This window comes from Notamacropus eugenii, chromosome 6, assembly GCF_028372415.1.
Source record: "Notamacropus eugenii isolate mMacEug1 chromosome 6, mMacEug1.pri_v2, whole genome shotgun sequence".
NCBI lineage: Eukaryota > Metazoa > Chordata > Mammalia > Diprotodontia > Macropodidae > Notamacropus > Notamacropus eugenii.
The window spans coordinates 214587557-214601386 of NC_092877.1; the positions used below are offsets into that span (position 1 = coordinate 214587557).

General features: G+C 33.5%; 1 protein-coding gene across 1 annotated transcript in view; it reads right to left on the minus strand.

Moving 5' to 3' along the window:
- The window catches only part of MYO16 (myosin XVI), an 884880-nt gene that overhangs the window by 747416 nt on the left and 123634 nt on the right, over positions 1 to 13830 (minus strand). The window contains exon 3 of the mRNA XM_072621988.1: positions 13408 to 13528. The gene's annotated coding sequence lies outside the window, so the exon portion shown is untranslated. The remainder of the gene's footprint in view (positions 1 to 13407; positions 13529 to 13830) is intronic.

The following is a 13830-nucleotide window of genomic DNA, read 5'->3' on the forward strand; positions in this document are numbered from 1 at the left end:
GATTAAGTGAATTACAGAAAGAAATAGACAACAAAAGCATACCTGTATGGGACCTCTCAGAACTTGATAAATCCAACCAAAAAATAAAGAAAGAAACTAAGCATATAAACAGAACATTAGAAGAGTTAGATATGATAGACCTTTGGAGAAAACTGATTGGGAACAGAGAGGAATATACCTTTCTATCAGGAGCATATGATTCCCACACAAATTGACCATGCATTAGTATATAAAAACTTCAAATTCAAATATAGAAAAACAGAAATACTAAATGTATTCTTGTCAGATCATAATGCAATAAAATTATATACAACAAAGGGCATTGGAAAGATAGATTAAAATTCATTGAAAATTAAATATTCTAATCTTAAAGAATAAATGGGTCACAGAACAAATCATTTGAAACAATCAATAATTTCATTAAAGAGAGTGACAACAATGAGACAACATCCTAAAATTAATAGGATGCAGTGAAATCGGATTAATGGAAAATTTTATTTCTCTAAATTCTTATATTCAATATCAAAAGTAAAAATGGTAAAACCACCACCAATGAAGAAGAAATTAAAGCAACCATTCAGAAATATTTTGTCCAAATATATGCCAATAAATCTGACAATTGGAGTGAGAAATCAATGAATATTTACAAAAACATAAATTGTCAGGATAAGAAAATAGAATACCTAAATAACCCCATCTTGGAAAAACCATTAATGAACTCCCTAAGAAAAAATCCCCAGGGCCAGATGAATTCATGAGTGAATTCTACCAAACATTTAAAGGACAATTAATTCCAAGGCCATGTAAACTATTTGGGAAAATAGGTGAAGTAGTCCTACTAATCTCTTTTTTATGATACAAATATGAGGTGCTGATACCAAAACCAGGAGAAGATAAAACAGAGAAAGAAAATTATAGAACAATTTCCCTAATGATTATCGGTACAAAATTTTTGAACAAAATACTAGAAAAAGCAATATATCACAAGGACTATGCACTACAACCAGGTATGATTTATACCAAGAATCCAGAGTTGGCTTAGTATTAGGGAAACTACCAACATAATTGACTGTATCAATAACAAAACCAAGAGAATATATATGATTATCTCAATAGATACTAAAAAAGCTTTTGGAGAAAATATAGAAATATCCATTTGTGTTAAAACACGAGAGAGCATAGGAACGAAGAGAATATTCCTTTAAATGATAAGCAGTATCTATCTAAATTGCAGGGAAGCAAAGATTCACATTATCACCACTATTATTCACCATAGTACTAGATGTTAGCTTTAGCAATAATAGAAAAAAATAAATCAAAGGAACTGGAATAGGCAATGAATAAAGAAAACTATCACTCTTTGCAGATGATACAATGGTATGCTTAGAGAAACCGAGAAAATCAACTAAAAGGATTACTTGAAATAATTAACAACTTTAGCCAAGTTGCAGGATATGAGATATTGTCATTGATATTTCTTTCTATGACCAAAAAAGCCCAACAGCAAGAGATACAAAAAGAAATTCCTTTCAGAATAACTGTAAACACTATAAAATAATTAGGCATTTACCTGCCAAGACAAATGCAGGAACTATATTAACATAACCACAAAACACTTTTGGCAAAAATAAAGTCAGATCTAAAGAACTGGAAAAATGGGTAGGCTGAGCCAATATAATAAAAATGACAATTTTGCCTAAAATAATTTACCTATTCAGTGCCATCCCAATCAAATTACAAAAAAAAATTATTTTATGGAGCTAGAAAAAATAATAAAATTCACATGGGAGAACAAGATATCAAGAATATCATGGGAATTAATGAAAAAAATACAAAGGAAGGTGACCTAGCAATTCCAGATCTCAAACTATATCATAAAGCAGTAATCATCAAAACTATCTGGTACTGGTTAATAGAGTGGTGGATTATTAAAATATATTACCATAGTAATCTAGTGTTTAATAAACACCACGACCTCAGGCTTTGGGATAAAAAATCACTATTTGACAAAAATCACTGGGCAAACTGGAAAATAACAGAGCACAAACTAGGTAAAGAACATCTCACACCACATATATCAAAATGGGTGCATGACTTAGACATAAAGGGTGACAGCATAAGGAAATTAGAAGAACAAGGAATAATCTACTTGTCAGATCTATGGAGAATGGACAAATTCATGACCAAACAAGAGGCAGACAGCATTACAAAACATAAAATAGCTAATTTTGACTATACTAAATTAAAAATCTTTTGCACAAACAAAACCAATGCAACCAAGATTAGAAGGAAAGCAGAAATCTAGGAAATAATCTTTACAGCAAATGTCTCTGATAATGGCCTCATTTCTCAACTATATAGAGAATGGAGTCAAATTTATAAGATTATAAGCCATTTCCTAATTAATAAATGGTCAAAGGATATAAGCAAGTGGTTTTTAGATGAAGAAATAACAGCTCTCTATAGGCACATGAAGAAGTACTTTAAATCACTTTTGATTAAAGAAATGCAAATTAAAACAACTTTGAGGTACCATTTCACACCTATCAGATGGACTAACATGACAAAAAGTAAAGGAAAATGATAAAGATTGGAGAGGATATGGGAAAATTAGGATACTAATGCACTGTTGGTGGAGTTGGGTAGTGATTCAACCATTCTGGGGAACAATTTGGAACTATGCCCAAAGGGTAAGCAAACTGTGCATATCTTTTGATTCAGCAATACCAATGCTAGGTCTGTATCTCAAAGAGATCATGAAACAGGGAAAAGGACCCGTATGTGCAAAAATATTTATAGCAGCCCTTTCCACTCTGGGAAAATATTGAAGAGATGATCATCAGTTGGGGAAAGGCTGAATAAGATGTGCCATATGAATGTAGTGGAATACTATGATGCAATAAAATAATAATGAACAGGAAGATTTCAGAAAAAAACCTCGAAAGACTTACATGAACTGATACAGTGTGAAATGAGCAGAATCAGGAAAACATTTTACACATTATCAGCAACACTGTGTGATGATCAACTATGAATGACTTGGCAACATAATGATCCAGGACAAGTATAAACTACTCAAGAAGGAAAATGCTACCCACATCCAGATAAAGAACTGAAGGACCCTGAATGCAGACTGAATCATAACCTTTTCAGTTTTGTCTGTTCATGTTTTTTTTTTCCTTTTCACTTGCTTCTTTCACAACAGTGACTCATGTGAAACTACGTTTTAAATGAGCACCTGTATAAACTATATCAAATTGCCTAACATTTTTGGAAACAGGGAGGGGTGAGAAAGAGGGAGAAAAATTTGGAACTCAAAATCTTGCAAAACTGGATGCTAAAAATTTTCTTGACATGTAATATCGAAAAAATACTACTTTTTTTAAAGAAGACAAACTGAGAAGACAATGACTTGAGAAAATCTACAAAGAAAGCCTCAAGGAAAAAATGTAGATTGTATATAACTATTGACCAAATAGTAAAATAGGTACAAAAATACTGAAGAAAATAACTTATAAATCAACAATTCCTTTATTAAATAAGCAAACACAAAACTTATATCTAATGTTTAGCTCCTATGTGACCTTGTTTAAGGTATTAAAGATAGCTGGGCCTCAGTGGATGCAACAGTAAAGCAGTCAACTGTCAAATGCTTTGCAGTGGTGCATTGGTAGTGTTGGTAAGTAGAAATAGAGATGTATCATGGATGGAAAGGGGCCGGATGAAAAGGAAGCTCCTGGTTCCAGTGTCTTCTTAATTACTTCCAAGCTTAGGCTCTAGATGTACAGCTTGGTTATAGGCAGTAGGGTAAAATATGACCTCAATTTTCTTAATAAAATCTGAAACAAAGTACTCAGCTGAGAGGGAAATGTGGAGGTGCTGTGGTGAGTAGGACAGGAGAGAAAAAATATGTAGTGGACTCAGCTCAATTGTATAACTTCCTCTAGCCATGTTTAACAACACATGAGTAGGAAGAGGGAGATAATAAATGCTAGTATTTGTATAGCTCTTTAAGGTTTATCTCATTTAATTCTCATAAAAATCCTTTGATGGACATGTTAGTCTTATCCCCATTTCATGGATGGAGAAACTGAAACTGAGGGAAGTTACTGGCTCAGGGTCACAAAACTAGCAAGTTTCTGAAGCAGGATTTCAACTCAGGTCCTCCTTACTGGCCCTTTATTCACTATGCCACCTATCTGACTCTAAAATGCTAAGAGAAAACGAGGTCGGGGCATTGCAAGGCATGAATACTGATAGGAAATGGAGCAAGGGATTTGTGAATAGAGGCTCATGTGCAGTTGAATTGGTTAAATGAAGGGTTGAGAGTATATTATGTGTATATAATACATATATATATATATACATGTATATATGTATGTGTGTGTGAGACCATAGTAAGTGTTATAGAATATTACATATTATATATATGTTATAGCATATTATATATACATATAGTGTATGTGTGTATATGTATTTGTGTATATATACACATATATATATATATATATGTGTATATATAAAATCATAGCAAGGCTCATGGCCTGGAAGTGTTGTGATGTTTGGAGTGATTGGGGGGCCTGGTGAGGATGAAGAAGGAGTTTAGGAAGAGAAAGGCAAGGAAATGGAATGATAGTATTGAATCAGATAAAGGAATTTCAGAGTTCTTGATCAAGGAAGTAAAATAATAATGAATGATGGTGTGTGCGTTTGTCCTTCATTGCCAAAGATCATGCCCTCAGAGAAATGATGACGCGACTTGCACTTGACTTTGTTTTGAGTGAGGGAGGGCTGTGCAGGTCACCAGCCTCACTTCTCCTCCAGAGCCATCTGAATCCAGTGATCAGATAGTCATCAGGATGACTGGAGATGACTTAGGATGAGGCAGTTGGGGTTAAGTAACTTGCCTAAGGTCAAGGGAGCATTGTGAGTGTCAAGTGTCTGAGGTGAAATTTGAACTCAGGTCCTGCACTGGTGCTCTATCCACTACACCACCTAGCTACCCCAATGAATGATGGTAAGACCAAGAGTATAACCATCCCTCTGTGTATCTGAGGTGAAGTACATGAGTAGGTCATGGGAAATGAGTCAATCAGTAAAGTAAAGAAATTTAATCAGATGATCTGCAAATTTCTTTCTTATTCTGCTTTTCAATAATTCTATGAATTTAGCCCCTGATCTTAAGGAACTTCAGTACATTACATAAGCAGGGCATATATAAAAAAAAGTCTAACAAAGCAACCACTTCCCCTCTGCCCAATTCTTATCTTAGGCTTTCCTTATTTTCCCCAATTATCATTTCTATCTTAGCAGCCTCCCTCTATGGAAAAAAAAAATTGTATTTCTGTATTTACTTACCTGTGTATATATTGTCTCTACCCAGTACAGTGGAAGTTTACTGAGGGCAGAAAGGATTTTTGTTTCATTCTGTATTCTCATTTCTTAGTCCAGTGCTTTGTATACAGAATGTGCTCAAGAAATGATTGTTAAATTGAATCAATTATCCAAGTGCCAAGACCGTGTAGCATATACTATAGGTATTATGAGATTTTTTTTGAAAAAGGGAGATCTCATTGGCTGTAGTGACTGTCAATGTGTTGGTAGTGGTGCCTGGAGGTGGGAATAGGCAGACAATACAAATGGTGATGCAGATTAATCACTGCAGTGGTAGAATAGTTTTGAGAGTGACTGAATATCTAAGTAATCATTATAAATTCAGACCATTAAACCATAATACTACACATCTTGAATTTGTACAGCATAGTATATTTCAGTTCCTTTTACGTACAGGTTAAATATAATGCCTGAATATGCTCAGCTACTCAAAAGGATATAAGATCTTTTGGATTCATGAATTCCATCATTCCATTCATGCCTGTCTATTCTATAAGATTCTTGTCCTTCAAGGTCACAATAGGGGTTTCACCCAAAATATTGCAGAGAAGGAACAGAACAGGCTGGATGGCTTGCAGAAAATTGCAAAGCTCTTTTGCTGAACTCAAGTTTTCTCTGAAAGCAAAGATCCATCTTTTTATTATGTAATACCACTTTACTGGTGTTTCTATAGGGCAGTGAGATATGTAGCATCACTACCTCTGAAGAACTTAAAATGAGTGTCATACAAGGGGCAACTGAAAAGTCCATAATGGATGTGAACAAGCTGTAATATATATAAAGAGGAACCACAGAACAGGACAAAGGGAGGACATTATAGTTAGTAAAAACAAAGATAGAGTGGTCATAAGCCAAAGGTTAGGGAGGAGATGGTTAGAATTTTCCACTGGTTATGTTGTCAGGAAAAAATGAGGAAGGCCATGAGAATGCTAGGACTAAATAAATACTTGTTCTTAAAAGAATAAACCACATTTTAGAAAGGAATTGGATGACTACTTGTCCGAAATGCAGTAGAGAAAATCATGGTAATAGTTTGGACATTGGAATAGATGATCTCTTAAGGTCTCTTTCATCTGTAAGATTTTTTAACTCTGTTATTCATTAAGTTAGAGTGTACCATATATTATTTTAAAAGAAAATAGGTTGAGAAATATTTCTTCAATGATTTCTTACTTAGAATTTAGAAATAGAAAACCCTGGCTCAGCTATTGATTTCTTCTGTGACTATGGATAGAAAAACCTACATACCACCTTTTGTCTTTCAGGACATTTCCATTTATAGAAATTAGACTCAGAATATCACTGCTACAGGAAGGGCATAAGTCACTCCAAATGAAAACAATGACACTTTACAAAATAGGATAATGTTTCCTTTTCTATTTGCAATAGTTTTTTGATTAATGCTCCCTTCTACAGAACAAAGTACTTTGTTCATTATTTTTTGTGCCCAAGAGAGACCTTACTGTTATTGTCCTATGTTGACATGCCCTTGTTGAGGTTTCATAGAACAGTTCAAGATACCTGCTAGCCCATGAAGGATGAATATTTCCAATATGTTAGGAGTATGAACCACATCTCTTTGTCCCCCCTTTCCAAATCCCCAATAATTTTATAATATCAATGACTTCTCAGTCTAAAACATATCATATAGTATCTAATTAAACTAAGCCCATATCCTGTCACTGGAAATCAGGGATAGTACATAAAGAAAGATTTACTTTTTTAATTTCTACATCAGTAACCTCTTTTCACAAGGTGACAGAAAAGATTTACTTCAGTTATTCTTATTTTAATAATAAACAAAAACATAATGGGGTAATTGCTTTCAAAATCTCAGGGAATACATTCTGAGTTATTGAAAGAATTTTTGCTATCATGTCTGGCAATAGAGGAATAGTCATTAAAAATAGTAGTACATTATTTTATGTTAATATTATAAATAATAATTTATAGTATTATTTAATAATTTATAACATAATATTTGTAAAGAGCCTAGCACAGTACCTGGCATGTAATAGAAGAAGAATAAATGCTTGTTCCCTTCCCTTTCCCACCCAATTTGATGTTATGGAACACTATAATGTAATTGTAAATTACATGTAAATGTAATATAATTAAAGTCGGCCAATGTAAAGAAGATGAAGAAATATTAAAAGACCTTTATTGAATCATATTCTCTGATGGTATGAAATAATTAAAAGACAAACAAAAAACAAAGTCAAACAGAGCTAGAAGAACAGAACACATTAACTTTGACCATAGGAGAGGAAAAGTGAATAGAAATAAAGAATCTTGACAGAAATATTTAGTGGAAATAAATGAAAAGTTGGTATACTTCATGCAATTAAATTCATTTATATAAATGTGAAGCACTGCAATACCAATCAAATTAGTTGTATGGATATTTAATATTAACTTTATGATAATAACGAATTATCAAACGAACACAAAAAGAAAGGTGTTTTATAAAATAATAAAGAATATTTTATCTCAATATTTCTTTTGGTGCTAATTTGACTATTAGCAAACTTAAGATACTTTAAACCAATTAAAAATTTTTAAAACTGACAATTAACTTATAGAGTAAAACTTATGGCATATCTAGCCCATTATTCTGTCTCTAGCAGTCTCACAAAATAATGGATTGTGACAAAACAAGTCTAGTCATTAGCTTGTTTCAAAAGGTTAGAAATATGCTCTTTAATACTCTTGACATCATGTATCTCTATTTTTGTTTATTTCACCCTACTAAACTTTAAGCTGCTTTAGATCAACTATTGTAACTTATCTAAACTTTATATATCCAACAGTGCTTAGCATAGACCCTAGAGAATACCTAGGTGCCAATAATTTTATTACATTGCTTTATTGTAATGCAAAATACCCTAGTTTCTCATGATAATCCATTATGAATTTATCATCCATATTTAAATATCTTAAAGCTTTTTATACATTCATTAATTTCCCTTCTGAAGGACCTCAGAAGTCATCCAGGCAACCCCATTCATCTTACAAGAAACTTGGCTTTACAAGACTCTTGGTCACATTATCAGCAGTCTCTTGACTTCAAATCCAACAGTATTTTTGCCTTACCCTCCCTATATTCCAAAATGTGGTGATGTCCGGATTCATAGTGCCTACAACATTCAAGATTAAAAAGACTTCCAATATAGTCATTAGAATTTGTCTCTCCAGATTATTGGTGATTACATCAGTGTTCACTGGTGGTCCCACCCATATCCTTAATAAGCTAGTTTTTTATAGAGCTACTCTAATTCCGTCATATATTTCATGGGGTGGTAGAAACACACTTTGCCAGAATATTCCAAGAACCAATACACCACAGTTTTATACAGAGTTGGAAAATATTATCATTTCAATTTCCAGGAATTGTTGTAATAAAGCCTAATTTCTTGTGAACAGCAATGACAGAAACTAGAAACAGAAAAACTGGTCAGTGTCTTTAAGGGAACAGTGTACAAGAGGTCAAAGATTAATTTCCTGAGTCATTTTATGCTTTGGAGTCCATGGTTATTCTAGAAATATAGTTTTGTCCTAAAATAGACCCTTTCTGTGTGTCAACATTAACCTGCTACTCAACATTTTCCTCTTTGATGTCATCCTTCAAATTTATCCTGTAAGTCTGAAAATGTGTCTCATTCTGTACCCCTACTCCAATACCTCTCTGCTGAGAAGTGGGAAGCTTGATTCATTCCTAATCTTATTTAATATACTAATCAAAGTCATGAAACCTTACAAAAAACATCTCCCTTTACATTTTCAGAAGGATGTTTTTATCTACAGCATTATTTTATTTTACAGAGTTCTCAATAATTAAGATTATTTACAAAACTATTGCATGTCACCCAGAATTGATCCCAGAAGAACACTATTGTCTAAATCTCCATCCACAGAATCTATTTTGCTCCTATCTCTAAGCCAGTTGGTTTTCTGCTGAAAAGCATTTCCTCAAGCCTCAGCGTGATCCATTTTTTGGAAAGACCTTTGATAAGAAATCCTATCAAAGGCCTTTGGAAAGTTCAAATAAATTACATAGCTAAACCTGCAATACTGCTATAACAAATAATATAGGACAGCAAACAGGTCAAGACACACTAGCCACTCACTTTGTTTTTGGTAAGCTTTCTTTCCGATTTTTTTTATAAAAGCAACCCCAGAATTTCATCATCAAATGTCATATCTAAAAGATCAGAATTCTGTTACAGGACTTTCTGGTCTCCAGAATAGTATAAAAACCTCCAAAGAGAACGGTTAGAAAGGAACTCTGCATTTACTCAACCAGTAAAGACAGCGAATCCTTTGATATATTTATGTAGTTCAAAGAACACTACAGACTGAACTCATAGTTGTATGAGAGATAGTAAAATAAAAAGATAAAGCCTTATGTATGTTCTCTCTCTCTCTCTTAAACATGTGCATTTGTGTAATATACATGTATTTTTTTCAGAAGCTTAGACTGATCTGTTTTTCCAATCTATATTATTATTTCTTTACAAAAAAAAATAAAAACAATTGTGGAAGTTAATGTATTTTAGAATGCTCATAGAAAGTTTACTATGCTGCTGATGGAAGGTGGAAAAACTCAGGCTTTATTCACAAAAGCAGTTTTGAAGCACAATGCTGATAGAATAAGTTGTTCACCTTTAAAGAAAATATGATAAAAAGAATAATGGAAAGTTCTGAGTCTAGTGGTTAACTGAAACTAACTTCCATCTAACAGATAGAACTGTAGTCTAACTTTTGCCAAACAGTCAAGCATTCAATCAGTAAGCATGGATTAAGTACTTACTGTGTGCAAGACACTGTGCTAAGCATGGAAGATACAAAGAGAGATGATAACATCTACTGACTTCAAGAAATTCAGTGTGTTCATGACAATTTTCCAAAATTCCTTTTTTGTTATTTTGTGTTTGTACTTTTCATTTACAAGGCTGAAGTCATTGTATATATTGTTTTCATGGTACTGATTCCATCATTTTGAATGAGTTCATATAAATCTACATCCTTCTCTGTTTATTGTTTAGTTAAGAATTATTTCTTTAGTCATAGATGTAAAATGAATCCATTTTCTTTCTAATCTAATTTTTTTATATAACTTCTTATATTTAGGTCATTTATCCACTTAAAGCTTATTATGGTGTGAGGTGAAAATTGTTGGTCTGAACCTTAAATGCTGCCCAGTTCTTTTCCAGTTTCCCAACTGTCTTTTTCCCCCCAGAAATAGGGAGTCTTTATCCCAATAGCTGTAGTTCTTGGGTTTATCAAATACTGTGCTATTGTATTTGATTACATTTGGGTCTTGCTTGTCAAAAGGGTTCCATTGATCAACTTTTATACTTTTCAATTGATTCCCAATAAGTTTGTGGATAATTGCTTTGTGTAGTTTTAAATTTGGAACTTCCAAGTTCTTTCCATTCTAAAAATCCTTTGCAATTCTTTTACTCTTCCAAAAGAATGTTATTTTGTTATTTTTTTCTAATTCACTTTGGTAGTTTTATTGGCATAGCACTCAATTTCCAAGTGATACTTACTAACCATGCCCAGATTTCCAGAGCATTGTGCTGACTGGGACTCAAACCCACCAGACATCCTGAAGGGAAATAAAAACAAAAGCCATTCTCTTGGCTTCTTCTGCCAGAGGGTCAGTTCATTGGCAAAGCATAGAGAAGCATACGGGGAAGGGAAGATACCCAGGGACTTAAGAACTTGGCAGTTACACTGCCTTCCTGTAGCCAGTCTTACCTACCCCTCCCCCCATCTCATCTTTCCCTGGATCATTTTTTTTTCCTTCTCCTTAAGATAGCTGACTAAACACAATTCACAATAAATTTAGAAAGATCATATACTTCTCCAATGCAACAGTTCCACAAGCTTACTTTCTGCTTCTGGGACTCAGTTGTATTGTCTTCCTCACTGTGGTAAAACATGGAAAACCAAACACCTTTAGTTCCACTGAATGATCCTGTTATTTGATTCCTTTGCAGGTAACTGATTAAGAGTTATACAAATGCTCTCAGGCTGCCAATTTGCAAAAGGAATTGATAGCAATGTAAATTTTGGGAGATGGGAAGGTATTTCCAACGTATAGAAGGTTCACATACTCCTAAGAAATCATTTATTTACTTTTGGAAATATTTTTGTTTCTTCTAAATGAGTTACCCTCAAAATTTTCTAAAAATTTGAGATACTTATTTGTGTAGGCATGGTCTCTGACCATTTCTTAAGAAATTTACTTTAAGTGGAATCTTCAATAGAAGACACATTTTGTGATTTGAGTTTAAAACTTCAACTGTTTAGACACAATTGCATATATGTATATATGTGCATATGTATGTATATATATATACATGCATGTACAGATATGTGTATATGCATGTACATAAACATACATGTGTGTATATACTTACAAATAATCTCAAATAACCTTTTAGGGGAATCAAACTTGATTATGTTTATATCCCAAGGCGGGGGAAGGGGGGGAGCAGAAATCAGAACAATAAATGGAAATGACACAAGCCTTCTGAAATTTTAGACAACCGCCTAAAGTAATATTCCAAGTCATCTAATCCAGCCTATAAATGTACAGTTTAGAAAAACGAGGCACAGAGATACTGAACTGCTCAAACCCATACAAATGGTTACTGGTAGAATTCAAGTTTGAATACGTCTACTGACTTCAACTCTAGCACACTTTCCATTGAACCATGATGCCTACCAAATGAAAATAAAATATAAAAGATGGGCCCAAAATATATATATATATATATATATATATATATATATATATATATATATATATATATGTATATATGTAACATTTTTACATATGTTTCATGTGTATACATTCTATATATCCATATATATCCATATATGCACACATTCCTATACACAATTCATATATACATATATACAAAAGCATATATATATTTATTCATATATATACATACACATATTCATGTATATCTATATCTCCATGCATACCTATTTATTTATCTATTTGAAGCTAGATCTTCCTATCTCACCTGAGCTGAGCATATAACAGTCACTCAGAGCCCAATTCCAATGTTAATTGTCTTGAAAGCTTTAACCTGCTCCATTTTTCTGACTTCAGCTGTTTACTCCTCCTCAAACAGCCTTGTGGCTCTGCTTCCAAGGACTGATTCTATTGGTTCTAGGTTTAGAGCGGACATCCTATCAGCTTTATCCCTTTTGCAGCTCCAGACTTCCAGTTTGAGACCCACCAAGTCTTGGTTTTCCCTAGTATCAGGTATTACAGAATTACAGGAGTGCACCACCATGTGCAGACTCAAAATATGATTTAGAGCTTCCGTGTTCATCACAGGACTGAGGAATATTACTTTTAAAAGAGTTATCAGAAGAAATAGTAGACATAGTATGAAATAAGCAAACTCTTCTACCTCAAGCAAAGGCTCAAACTTTTATCAAAATAATTTTAAGTCATCTTTTGTTTTGTAGAAGTACCAACCTTAATCAAAACATTTCCTTCAATAGTTTGATAGGAGAAGAATGTACCATTCAAAGAGCACTCATTTGGTTTTGTTCCATGGATTTTCTAAATTTGACTTTAAAAAATGAATTGATTTTTCAAAGAATTCAGACCAAAAAGAACTATCCTTACTATTTCTCCATAAAAAGTTTATCCCTTCAGTGTGAGGAATGAAGAAACTGATGCTCTGTTACTATCAAGTCATTTCTAAGTAATCAAAATAAAGTAGGAAATACGTATCTAGATAAAATAACTCTTCAATTTGGGTGGGATGATCGACTTTCTGAGATTTCTAGAGGTCAGATCCCCAGAGGGGAAAAGCAAAGGCATTACCTTGATTATACAAATATTCCAGTCGCTGTTTATGTAGAGTTAAATCCATATGGCCAAAATAACACTGGTATTGATCCCCGTCTCACAGTCTCAGCTGTATTATTCAAGTGCTCCTCTCAAACGTAAATATTTTAAAAATGCCAATAACTTGCCTTGTCTCAATTGACAGCAACACTGAATAAAATCAATTTCAGGGATCCATCAGCAACGTTCCTGTCGAGTGGCTAAGCACAGTAACTGTATCTCCTTGCAGCTTCTTTTGTCTAGGCAGAGCTGAAAAATAAAAGAGTGGACCATTTGCAAAGTGCCCCCAACCTTCTCCTTTTGACTCAAACCCCTTCTCTCCCAGCACCATCTCAGTCTTATCCCAACTCTCCCATTTTCTCGATCAAGACAGAAAACCTGTATTAGTCATTACAAACATTTATCTATTGATTATAATTCATGATAAACGAGTGTCAGTCAATGCATTTTCATTTCAGGTTCCTTACTCTCAGTGAGCGATGAAAGGATTTTTCTGTTACAGGATTTGTAAGTATCTGCAAGTAAGTTGGGATATATTTGCGAGGAGTCAA